Source organism: Silene latifolia, chromosome 1 (assembly GCF_048544455.1).
Source record: "Silene latifolia isolate original U9 population chromosome 1, ASM4854445v1, whole genome shotgun sequence".
Classification (NCBI taxonomy): domain Eukaryota; kingdom Viridiplantae; phylum Streptophyta; class Magnoliopsida; order Caryophyllales; family Caryophyllaceae; genus Silene; species Silene latifolia.
This window is the reverse complement of record NC_133526.1, coordinates 29144758-29157420: the sequence shown is the minus strand read 5'-3', so window position 1 is coordinate 29157420 and position 12663 is coordinate 29144758.

Genomic DNA, 12663 nt, shown 5'->3' with positions numbered 1-12663 from the left:
CTTCCGTCTTCTTTACTTCATTACTTTCCCTTTTTTTTTTCAATTACTCAATTAGTATATGGGTAATGTCAAGTTTGGCCCCAAAAATTTGAGGCCCAGTGCAAATGCACATAGAGCGCCCCCTATTAGACGGGCCTAACCATTAAAATGGACTTTTTTCTTTCCAACCTTCTCCTATATTCTCCTCCCCGATAACATAAATAATTAGAAAAATTCTAAAATAGACCATGTATACAATAGAAACTACGGAGTATACAATTACAGTACGTCACCTTTGCTAATAAGAATCCTCCATTTTTATTTTGCTTACTATGCTACTTCTGTACACTTTTTTAAGGTACTAGCTGGAAATGCGCGTGCGCGGCACGCGATATCTCACAAATGATCTGAAATGCTCTTTTAAAGTACATAGAAAACACACACGGGATATATTATACGATATTATACGATAGTTGTATTCTTTATGTACTATTAACATTATTATTTTAATACCATCATGTTCGTAGTTGTTCAGTCGTCATCTGAAATTGAACTATCAGGTGCTATTTCATGTTTGGTGGTTGTGTAGCATTCAGTCTTTAGTGTATTGTAGTTATGACACACAAAATATTACCTACTCCAACGACTAAAGAGCTCTTGTAAATAGCATGGTAAAGGAAGTCGAGTGTTCGCAACTTTACCCCTTTACCTCTTTATATTAACAAACCCATTAAGCGTTGCAGCAAACAAGTGTTGCTTCAAAATTTAAATAATATGCAGTAGCGAACTATTTTGCTATTCTCCACCATAACAATATAGATGGTCGGATAAATCGCCAAAGCATCAGATGGTGGCATGAACACATAGAAAAAGGGACAAATTTTTTTGAGAGTATTCTATGCACAAAATCGTCCAATTTCATGTTATATTCTCTTTTAACATTGAAGTTAGTTTCACACCTTCTTATACATATTACAGTCTCGCTAACGACGCACTCAAATAGAAGAAAAAAAAATACTTGGGCCACGATACGTTAGAAAAATAGTAAATCTTTTGTCGGGGCAATTTCTCAATCACTTAGTGATCATTCGTAACAACAATTTTGCTTACCGACTATCTCTACACAAGTTTCAAAACCCATAGCCATGGGTAGTTTGTAGGACACAATACGAAAGGAAAGCAGTGCTCTTTTAGTTGGGGCAATTCCTCAAACGCTTGGTGGCTGTAATCATTAGAACAATTTTGCTTACTAATTGAATTCGCCATAATTCCAAAAACAATTAATAATTTGTCGGATTGTTAGAATAGGATCTTTCCCACAATTAGATCATCTGAATACTCAAACAAATAGAACCAAATCATGACGACAATAAACTCATCTTAATATGCATGAGATAATATGAGTTACCCTGTTAATATCGTTACCAATTTCCAGTTAACTTTAAAAGAGGAAATAGAATTCGAAAGTGAGAGTAATGGTCACACAAATTACAGTAATAATGAGAATGGGATGGTAAAGCGGTTTCTACGATGAAGTTGCGTCGCCGCAAGGTAGCACTTCAGAGACAAAAGCTTGAATAATGAAGTAGAATATTACTTCAGTGCCGAGCATGAGATAGAAAAATGGTAACAGTAGTGAGATGAAGATAGCAAAGGGAATTGATAGTGAGAAAGTGAAAAGCATAGGCAAAGAAGAAACGAGATATGAGAACGGAGTCACAACATCGTAATTTATGACGTATTATAGGGTACAAGTTGTTTCAAATCGATGCGGATTGAAAAAACGGTTGTAAATCAATGTGAGATGATCAAAAGAGATGGGCAAGAAACGGAATAAGAGAAGCAAAGGTTGGAGAAGGAGTAGGGAAAAAAAGTGTTTGGTGAATTTTGTCACCTATATTTACATAAATCTGATATATTATTTTGTAGTTACTAATCTTTTTAGAAATCAATAATTTTAATATGAAGGCGAAAAAAATTTCGGAGCTGAAGGGTTTCCTTTTTCCGAAACTATGATATTCGTTTATACAACGAAAGGTTTAAAGTAAGAATATGTGGTCAAATCTAATTTCGTTTCAATTCGATTTCGGTATGATTCATTTTAATTAGACACCTTAATCCGGTTGTCCTATTCCAAATCGGTGATTGGGTCGGGTCAATAGTCGATCGAGCAACTTCCAGGTCATTAATAACACTTTATTTCACCGATTTTTAACCCACATTTCGTCTCTTATTCCATCTAATTAATAACTCGAGTTAGCTTTATTCACCCATTTTAGTATAAATAATACTCTAGACGATTAGTTTTAAATAGTTAATATTTTATAATATTTTTGGATATTAGTACCGCTTTTATCTTTTTATCTTATAGGTACAAAGTTCGACTATAAAAAGCGATCAAGACGGATCGAACTAAAAGAAAATGGGCCACATGCATACTTGGCCTGTCAATTTTCAGCTGCACCCGTTTTCAATCAAACTTCTCTGATTTGGGCTGCTTATGTCATATTAGTGGACCATGTTGCATTGTTTGCTGCGGGCTTAGATGATGCAAACAAGGGAACAAGCAAGCCCCACTTGTCCACCACTTTATCCATTTTTATAAGATATAAAAAGTGTTTGGTGGCATTTTTGTAAATAGTGATGTCAGCCAAGGGTAGAAGCATGGTAAAAGTAGTGTCACACCCCAATCCTCATAAGATATTTTACTCTACTATATTTTTACTAAAAAGTAATTTCCAATCTTTGTATCATATTCCAATTAAGGACCTCAATGTTTAAATTTTACAGTTAAGGGATTACAAACCAACGCTGTTACCATTCTCTACAAAAATTGCTTGGCCCAACAAATTTACTATATGTCTTGGTTCTTCTAATCAAAATTGCCCATAACAAAAGGCAAATCCTTATGTATCATAATACCATCCATTCATCCTATCCTCCATATTTTGTCCACTCTTCTCCATCTAAGCAGTAATAAGGGCTTTGTATACTCCAATTTTTAGCTAAAAATTCACTCCCTGGTTATTGCAAAGGTGTTCTAAGCAGTAATAAGGGCTTTGTATATTCCAATGTCTCCATCATTTAGGTTGGTGTTTTGGGTTCATATTCAAGGTTCTTTTCATCTATCTAGTTTTGGAGTATTATTGTACTTTGTACTTGTTTCTTCATTTCTTTGATAGAGTGGTTATGATTATTATTGTCTTGTGTCTTTTTTTTGTTTTTTTTTTGGTGCGAATCGTCTGGTGTCTTTGTGAAAGTTTAAAAACCTAAAAAAAAAATCTGAAGAAAAAACAATGGATTGAGAAGAAACGATAATTTGGCCTTTCCTAGTTCTATATTTAAAGGGCTTTCTTAAAAATTGAGAAAAGAAACCAGTCTAGGCATTTTCATGTATTTTATGTAAGTCTCATATAAGGTGATTTTACATTAATATAATTGTTAAAACGGATCTAAATACAACCGTATAAAGGGGTAAAAGTGATTATTAAAAGACGTTCCACGATAAATTTGTATGAAACCGCCTTACACAAATATTTTTGTTCTAATATTTCTAAAAATAAAATGGAAGATGAACAAATAAACGTCCACGTACAAATGTCCCTTACCGACCTGAGAATTTCTATGTCACGAGTTTTATAAGAATGAATGGAAATTAAATTTATCAGGAAGCAAACTAAATAAGTGTAGCAACTAGAGTTGACTTTTCATTAAAATAAAAAGCTTAATAAAAACAAACAACAATGCTAACGGCGAACAATAACCATGCTAACGGAAAATTATTTGGATCCCTTAACTGAAAAATATAAACATTCGGGTCCTTAATTGTAAAAAAATTGAAAGTTCAATCCCTTGTCTTACCCTTATCTCCTTTTAAATGGGTTGATCATATTACTTAGTTTATTTCCCTACTTAATGTGTAAGGACCAATTTCATCTTTTGTAAGACAGATTTATGCTAATATTATACTCCCTCTAAGGACTTGCTTGAATTGAGGGAGGAGTAATAGTTAAGATTAGACCTCGCAAAAGCAACCAGACACGATTGACCCGAGACCCGAAGTGACCCGAACTACATCACCCGAATGTGACCCGACCCGACCTGAACATGACCCGGGCTTTCTTGACCCGAACTGGCCTGACACGAAAATGACCCGATCCGAAATCACCAAACCCGAAAGTGACCCGACAAAATATAAGTCTAATTGAACCGAAAAAACTTGAAATGGCAATTTCTCTATTATTCATTGACCCGAAAATGACCCCACCCGAAACAACCCGACCCGCTTGAGCTGGAACTGACCTGACCAACAAAACCGAAACAGACCCGAAACCCGAAATGACCCGTCCCGACCCGAGTTAACCCGAAATCAATGAGAAACCCGAACTGACCTGAACCGAATTGATTCGACCCGAACCCGGCCCATTGACCCGTTTTGCCACGTCTAGTTAAGATGCATTTTTCATGTTTGGCATGAGAGTAATTATTCAGCTCCTGAATCTATTGCCCTCATAAAAGGGTACCCACCCTCTCACTGGGTAATGATTAAGGGAGTAAAACATCTCCTCAGTAATTATTACCCTTATCTCAAACCTAAGGTCAATGAACTCATTACCCATGTAATTAACTTCCCGTAATTATCACCCAATTAAAATTTATCCCCGAATTATTCCATGGATTCCAGGCAATCCCTTAGTCTAATTGTTGGTTCCCTTTCTTTTGGACATCAAAATTAAGGAAATGAATTTGGATCACACAAAACATCATACCCTACATGGAATTGTATTTGTATCATATAAAACTTACCAAAAAAAGAAAACTAACACCTAACTAGCATAAAAAAGGAAAGATGAACCAACAATCGGACTAGGAGGGAGTAGGAGGGACTATTATGTAAAATGAATCTCAAATACCTACAATAATATAAAGCGGATTACCCAAGTATTTGTGACAAACAAAATGATCAAAAATACTCACTCTATCTCAAAGCTTTGACATTTTATTCATTGAGATGTATTTTACGAAAAGGTAAATTAATGATTGAAACAAAAAATGTAATTAAGAACACAAATCAAAATAATGAACCGTACATAAAATTAATCATAGAAGAATTAGGGTTAGAATTACAAAACCTGTATAAGTTCCATCAAAAAGTGGACATCTTTAGAGTATAATTCAGCAGAAAGATACTTAACACCCATTCTTAAATCATTACGCAACGGATTTTTGTTACCAGCTCCTATCCAAAACTTATTTTTCCTTAATTCTTCAATATGTTGCTTTGCAGACGCCATTTTTGCACAATTCTCCATTCTCTTAGAATTAGAAGTTTGTACGAAGTATTATCTAGTCTAGATCTTTAAGAGTAAGTTTTCAAGAAAATGGTTGGTTGGGTGATTTATATAGAGGAGAATGTGGTGGTAGTGGATAACTACATTAATAATAGTACGTGTGACCTTTTGCATGGCATTGACGGTTAATGTATGAAGTAATTTATTGATCTTAATGTGTTGTTTCATGGTCGTTTGAGTTTTAACCCCCTTCCCATCAACTTTTACTTTTCTTTTCCCCAAGTTTAAAAAAAGTTGACTAGAGTCTAGACGAGTATCGTTGAATGTTGATGTTAGACTTTGTACGGAAATTTGCTTAATCACCAAGGCTTTGTGTTTCTTGTTTGACACCTGTACTATCGAGTAGTAATCTGTGTTATCTTACACCATCCCAACCATGGTCATGACTCATGAGGGAGCTCGACAGATCGTGACCTTGTTGGATCGCCTTAACTAACAATTAAGCATAAGATTGGCGTGACCTCTTTGCAAATTAATGTGACCCTTTGGTGAAAGAGGTCAATCTGTGACCTCTTTGGTTGCTCTTGACCCAATTAGTGACCTAATAGTTGTCACATTATCATTGGTTGTAAACAAAACAAAAAGGGTTGGAAGGTGGAAAATAATTGGATTGATGGCCTAGGTCGCGAACTTCTGCTTGGGAGGGTGAAAATGGGTTAAGGTTAATGAGGTGGGATTAAGAGTAAAATCGGGTCGCGACTTAGTTAGCGCGACCACTGCTTGGGGATGGTCTTGCAATATCAATAGAAAACTTTATATAAAGTTCTTCACATGTCATGTCAATATGTCATAATACATTAACCCCAATTTCTAAAAAAAAAAAAAAAAAATTAACAATAGAAAAACTTTATATAAAATTCTTAGATGCAAAAAAAAAAAACTATAAAATGAATAATGGTTAATGGCTTCACACATTTTACAAAGTTATATTTATTAGTTGTACATTTTCTAATATTTATAAACTTGGTTCTTATTTTAGAACTTTGGTTATTTAAAATAAGAACCAACTTTTAAATGCAATAGAAGAACTTTTAAAATAAAGTTTTTGATAACAACCTCAATGCTAAGAAGTACTATTACTATTGCTACTAGTTATCCATATAAATAGTATTTGATCCGTCGTAAACTTGTGACGGATATATCCGTTAAGGTGAATTTGATTTTTATTTCACTTAATACGAACTTTTAGAATTTCCAATTAAGAATTCTATTGACTTTTCCGTTAAATTTAACGCATGTTGATAAAAACTACTTGTGAAGTAGGGGAACTTTGTACGGATTTTCTATCCTATGCCCAATGAGCATAGGATAACATCACTAATTGCATAGGATAATAACTTCTCTCCTTGTTAATTGCACTAGACTTCACTAATATATTTTGGTCGCTCACTAGACTTTTGTTACACTTATTGAAGAGACCCAATTTGATTAAGTTAATGTTGATGATGCCTTAAGAGAAATTAATCTCATTGTTATTTAATCGCGTGCCTCTTAAGTTTTAACCATGTAGCATGAAGCTCCAATTGTCAATTCAAGGTTATCAAGATAGTCATCATAAAGATCAAAGATGAAGATTGTCATTAATGCTAAAGTCATGTGTCGTAAGGAGATCCTTAACTCAAATTTACGTTTAGGTGCAAAAACAACAGTTCAGTCAACTGTTAATTAAGGCTCGTCTTTGAAAGAAATATTTCGAAAATATTTGAATATTTGTTAAAATGCTTTCAATGTTCACAAATGTTTTTTGGAAATATTTTGAAGTCTTTTGAAGAAAAATAAGTTTTCGATGTCTTGCTAAGGAGTTTGCTTGCACAATAAGACACTTTCTATAAATGGGTTGTTTGCTTTTTACATTTATGGAAATGTTTATGGTTCCCATAAACACAACCATTTATGCTTGTTTCTTGATGGAAAACCCAACCTATTTTTGTGTGTGTGCACAATCTGATTTCTTGCAATCTTAGGCACTTTCTTGAGGAAGAATACTTGGTTGCTTGGTAAAGAATTCGGTTGGCTTGTGCATGTTGCCCAAGCAAACTACTTACAATATTTTAATCACTTGTGCTTATGAGTGTAAGATATTTTAATGTGTAAAGTATACTACTTGGACATTATAAATAGCTTGCTTAATTCATTTTTACAAGTGTGCAACAAACGAGTTTTAAACTGAAAAAGACTTAAGCTTTCAATCGAGTAAATTAACTTTGCAAAATCGTTTTTCACTTACAAATCTTTGAATCATTTTGCAAGTTTGTTTTCTTATCTTTTGAGTCTTTTATTGAGTTTGTTGTGTTGCACCTAGTCGTTTAGTCGTGTTCAAGGATCCCGTGTTTTGTACTTAAACTTTATCTCCTCCGTTCAATTGAGTGAACAACATTGAGATAAGTGGAGTCTTGTAACAACCGGGTAGAACCAAACCAAAGTCTTAGGATAGAGTTATCCTTAAGCATGAAGTCTTCAAAGCGTAGTAGCTTTTGAGCATGAAGTCTTTCGGTGGAGTAGCCCAAAGCAAAAGCCTTATTGCGGAGTAGCTTTAAACACGGAGTTTTTCGGCGGAATAGCCCAAAGCAAAAGTCTTGGAAGCGGAGTAGCTTTTAAGCATTAGCAACCGGAGTAGGTTGGGAAGTTGTTTTATTATTCGGGGTGGTCTTAGTTTGTATGAGTTTGCTTCTAAGATGTTTAATAAAATAGCGCTGGACGTAGGTCGCGGAGTAGTGACCGAACCAGTTTTAAAAACACCGTTTGTCGTGTCTATTTCGTTTTATTTCCGCTGCACACACTCTAATCACGTTTTTATCTTCAGAATCAATAGTTGAGTACACTGTAACTTCTGCTTGCTGAATCGTTGTTGATTTCTTCTAACTCTCTAGTTCTAAGTATCAACTTCTCCTTTCATCTAAGCATTGTTTTAAGTGTTTAAGAGTTTTAAAAGAAGCTTTCATTAAGCTTAATGATGCGTGTATTTTATATAAGGTTTTTACCTCATTTTTACACGTATTTCTGTACTATTTACGTAGCATCTAGCTACAAATACCCCCGAATATTCTACTTTGGTTCGTTTTATGTAAATTCCAGGAATAAATCAAAGAGGAGATAAATCGAGCTTAAACTCGTCCCATTTGCATGCATTTATGGAGAACAAGGAGCCGGAGCTTGGAATCTATCACTTTGAAGACGCGTGAGCTGGTTTCGGAAGGTGTCTAGTGCCTAAACGTGCCAAAATAGCTCGATCGACTACTTTTCTAGTCGATCGAATGCTTTATATACTGAAGGTTACTCGATTGAGCAGTTCGAGTATTCAATCGAGAAGACATTACAAGGAGTTACTCGATCGAGTGGTTTATTTCCACTCGATCGAAGGGTTTGTCGCTTAGTTGCTCGATCGAGTGGTTTATTTCCACTCGATCGAGTGGTTTTGCCTGTAATAGAATTTTTCCGCCTATTTTCATATGGGCTTTTGTAATTAGGCTATGGATTAGGTTTAGAGGAGGATTTTCGTATACTACTAAATACAGTAGACTGCGTAACTCTTCCTCATTGACTTTCACTCTTTAATTTTCTACTGCTTCTTCATTTTACCTTACTTCTACTCTTTGCTACTCGGATTCGGATTTGTGATCGGTATTATTATTCCTTTTTAATTCCTTAATTATAATTGTTGTTTTATTCCTATCTTTATTTTATTGCTTTCATCATTACCCTATTCAATATTTACTAGCTTTATTATCATGTTTAATTCCTATTATTTATATGTTATTGTTGTTGATTCGATAGTAATGCATAGCTAATCTCCCTTTGCTAAGACTAGGGAATCCATGATTATGAAGGGATAGTAATTGCCATTTTAGGTTTTGTGCTTGTGTAGTCCTTGTTGTTAATCGCTGCACTTATTTGTATCTGTCTAATTGAGTTGACGCAATTAGGCATTTAAACTATAGTAAACCTTGACCTGGACCGGAAGGTTGGAAGGGGTGAGACTCGTAGCGAACATTAGGGCACTGTAGTGAGGGCGGAAGCTAAGCTATTTGTGCTTTAGGGCGAATTGAGACCGGAAGGAGATATTCACTGCTCCTCGGACCATACTTGAATTGACCTGAGATCTAGATTACTTGACCGAATGATCATGGTGAACCATCTGTCTTAGCTGCTTTCTTTATCTGCTTAATCCTTTTTCTCTGCCTTTTTCTCTTTCTCATTCTCATTAGTTTAGAACAACAACCCAATTAAAACCCCCAAATTGATTACCGTGACGAACTTAGACAAAACTGACATTTTCCCATCTCCCTGTGGAGATCGACCCGACTTCCCTAGCTATATTAGTTAGAGCCAGTTGGTTATTTTTGATAGGTATACGACTGCCCTGTCAAATTTTGGCGCGTTGAATTCTTGGGGAGGGGAGGTGGCGCAATTTTGTTGCTTTATTTAAGTTTGTCTCTCATCTCAAGGAATTTATTCCTTGAGGCTGATCTCATTTTTGCGAAGTTTTTGATTAGTTTTGCAGGTTATCTGTTCTATAAGAGAACATCGTCACACCTGCTCTGCTTTGTAAACTCTATTTTCCAGGATGCCTAATATAGCCAGCCATTCGGAGCCTAATGTGGATTCGCTTCCAAAAGGTTTCTTACTACCCACTACTGAGTCGGGAACCTTTGGAATCCACCCGGTCGAGAGAAATCTCTTTAGGGGGGTACCTGAAGAAGATCCGTGCAGGCATATAGAGCTATTTACGGAGTATTGCTCTACCATTCCTCTTGCTGCTGGGGTGACACAGGACAAAGTGAAGGGAGTTCTTTTTCCCTTTTCTTTAGCTGATGATGCCCGGGAATGGTTGAGGGATCTTGATAGGGAGGCAGCCGGTGTAACCGACTGGAGTTCTCTTGCTTTAGCCTTTTACATACAGGCGATACTTCCCACCGTAGCGCACCAATGCCTTGAGAGCTCAGATTACTTCTTTTGAGCAATTGCCTACTGAAGACTTGGATGGGGCTTGGACTAGGTTCAAGAAGCTCGTCCGTTCTGTGCCCCACCATGGTTTCAAGCGTTGGTTCCTTTGTACTCAGTTTTACAACGGATTATATCGAAATCAAAGAGCTATTCTTGATAGTGTAGCTAAGGGGAGATTCACTAAAAATGTAGAAGATGATCAAGGGTGGCGTCTTATTGAGGATATGGCTATCCATGTTGCAGAATATGGAAATCCCCGAGGGAGTGAGCAAGTTAACGAGTTGGTACCAGCTGCAGTGAAAAGTCCTAGCAAAAGTCTAGGTAATGTGGAGATTACGGAAGCTATAGGTGATAGTGCACAGGTTTGTTCAATTACTGAGCATGTGGAGATATGTGGTAGATGTGGCATGGAAGGGAATGACCCTATTGATTGTCTGGCAAGTATAGAGCGCGTCCTTACTTATCAGAAGTACAAGCAAGGGGTCCCTTTTCTCAATTATATGAAGAAATGAAGAATGTTTCTACTCCTTCTACGCCAGCGCCGCAGCCGATCTCTCCTTATTTAAACGAGGAAATTGCCGAACTGAAATCCTTGATGTTGAACTTAACACAACAGTTTGGGTATAAATGCAATAGGAATGAAACCGTTATAGTGGAGTTGAGAGAACAAGTCGCGCAGTTAACACTTGCGAAAGACCAAGCCAACCATCCACCGACATGCGACCCAGCTAATGCTACGAATCTCCAAGGTGGCCTTACTCATGAGGGGCCAAAAGTACCAGAAGACAGGGATTTGACAGCTGAAAATACCCGGACGATGATTTGGATGAATTTCTAGACGAAATCCTTGCTACGTGTTGTCCAGACACTCGATCGAGTGAAAATCCTACTCGATCGAGTGGAATAGTTGGAGAAATCACTCGATCGAGTGAACAAAGTGATCGATCGAGTAAGCCTGAAAAAGAAATCACTCGATCGAGTGAAGAAAATGGCCGACCGAGTAAATGCCAACATGAAACCACTCGATCGAGTGAGGAAAGTACTCGATCGAGTACCAGAAGCAGCGGAGACCCTATTTTGATATCTAATTCGGCTACCGTGTCATCTTCCCCTGCTGTGGAGACGTCACGCACTGATAAAGGTAAAGAGAAAGTCGCGGGTCCACTCATTGCCACCAGAGTACCCTTTCCAAGTCATCTGAAGGACGCGAAGGTCGAGCGACAGTACGGTAAGTTTGTGGACGTTGTGAAGAACCTCCAGGTAACTGTCCCTTTTACCGAACTTGTCACCCAGGTACCTACTTACACTAAATTTATGAAAGATATTGTGACGCGTAAGAGAGAGCTAAGTGAATTTGAGACCGTTTCATTTATGGAAGAGTCTAGTAATTTACTTTTAAATAAGGCTCCGCCTAAAATGAAAGACTCGGGTAGCTTTTCTATTACCTGTGTTATAGGCAATATGGTTATTGATAAGGCCCTTTGTGATTTAGGAGCCAGCGTTAGTGTCATGCCCCTATCTGTCTGCAAGAAATTGAATATGGGTCACCTTAAATTGACTAATATTACCCTACAGATGGCTGATAGATCTGTTAGGAGACCCTTAGGTGTCTTAGAGGACGTGCCTATGAAAATAAGCAAGTTCTTTATACCAGTAAATTTCATTGTTTTAGACATAACTGAGGACACCCGGGCCCCAATTATATTAGAAAGACCGTTCCTTTGTACAGCTGGGGCCATTATTGATGTCAAACAAGGGCGTTTGACTCTTGCAGTAGGGGATGACGCGATTACTTTCAGTTTGCCTAGCACTTTGGCTCGGCCTATGATAGAGGATACTTGTTATTCGGTTGATATTATTGACGAGTCTATTTATGACTTCTGGTCGGGTTCTTTTATGAAGGACCCACTAGAAGCTCTTATGCTTTTGGATGAGTGTGCAGATATCCCAGATGACGATGATGATGTGATGGATTTGCTTATAGATGATTTAGATGAGCGTGGACTCACCGACGCTGAGGGAGAGCAAGTGGAACAGATGATCAGTACTCTTTGCTCCATTGAGGTAAAGGTGCCAGAGCGTAAGCCTCTCCCCTCTCATCTAAAATATGCTTTCTTAGATGATACTGAGCGATATCCAGTCATCGTTAGTGCTAAGCTTGATAATGATCAGCTGACTTCTTTGTTAGCCGTGCTTAAGAAAAATAGGAAAGCTTTGGGTTATTCTTTGGACAACATCAAGGGATTAGTCCCGATATTTGTATGCACAGGATAGAGCTGGAGGAAGATCACAAACCTTGCAGACAGGGTCAGCGCAGACTGAACCAGAAGATGCAAGATGTTGTGATGGCTGAGGTAATGAAGCTGCTCGACGCAGGTATTATCTATTC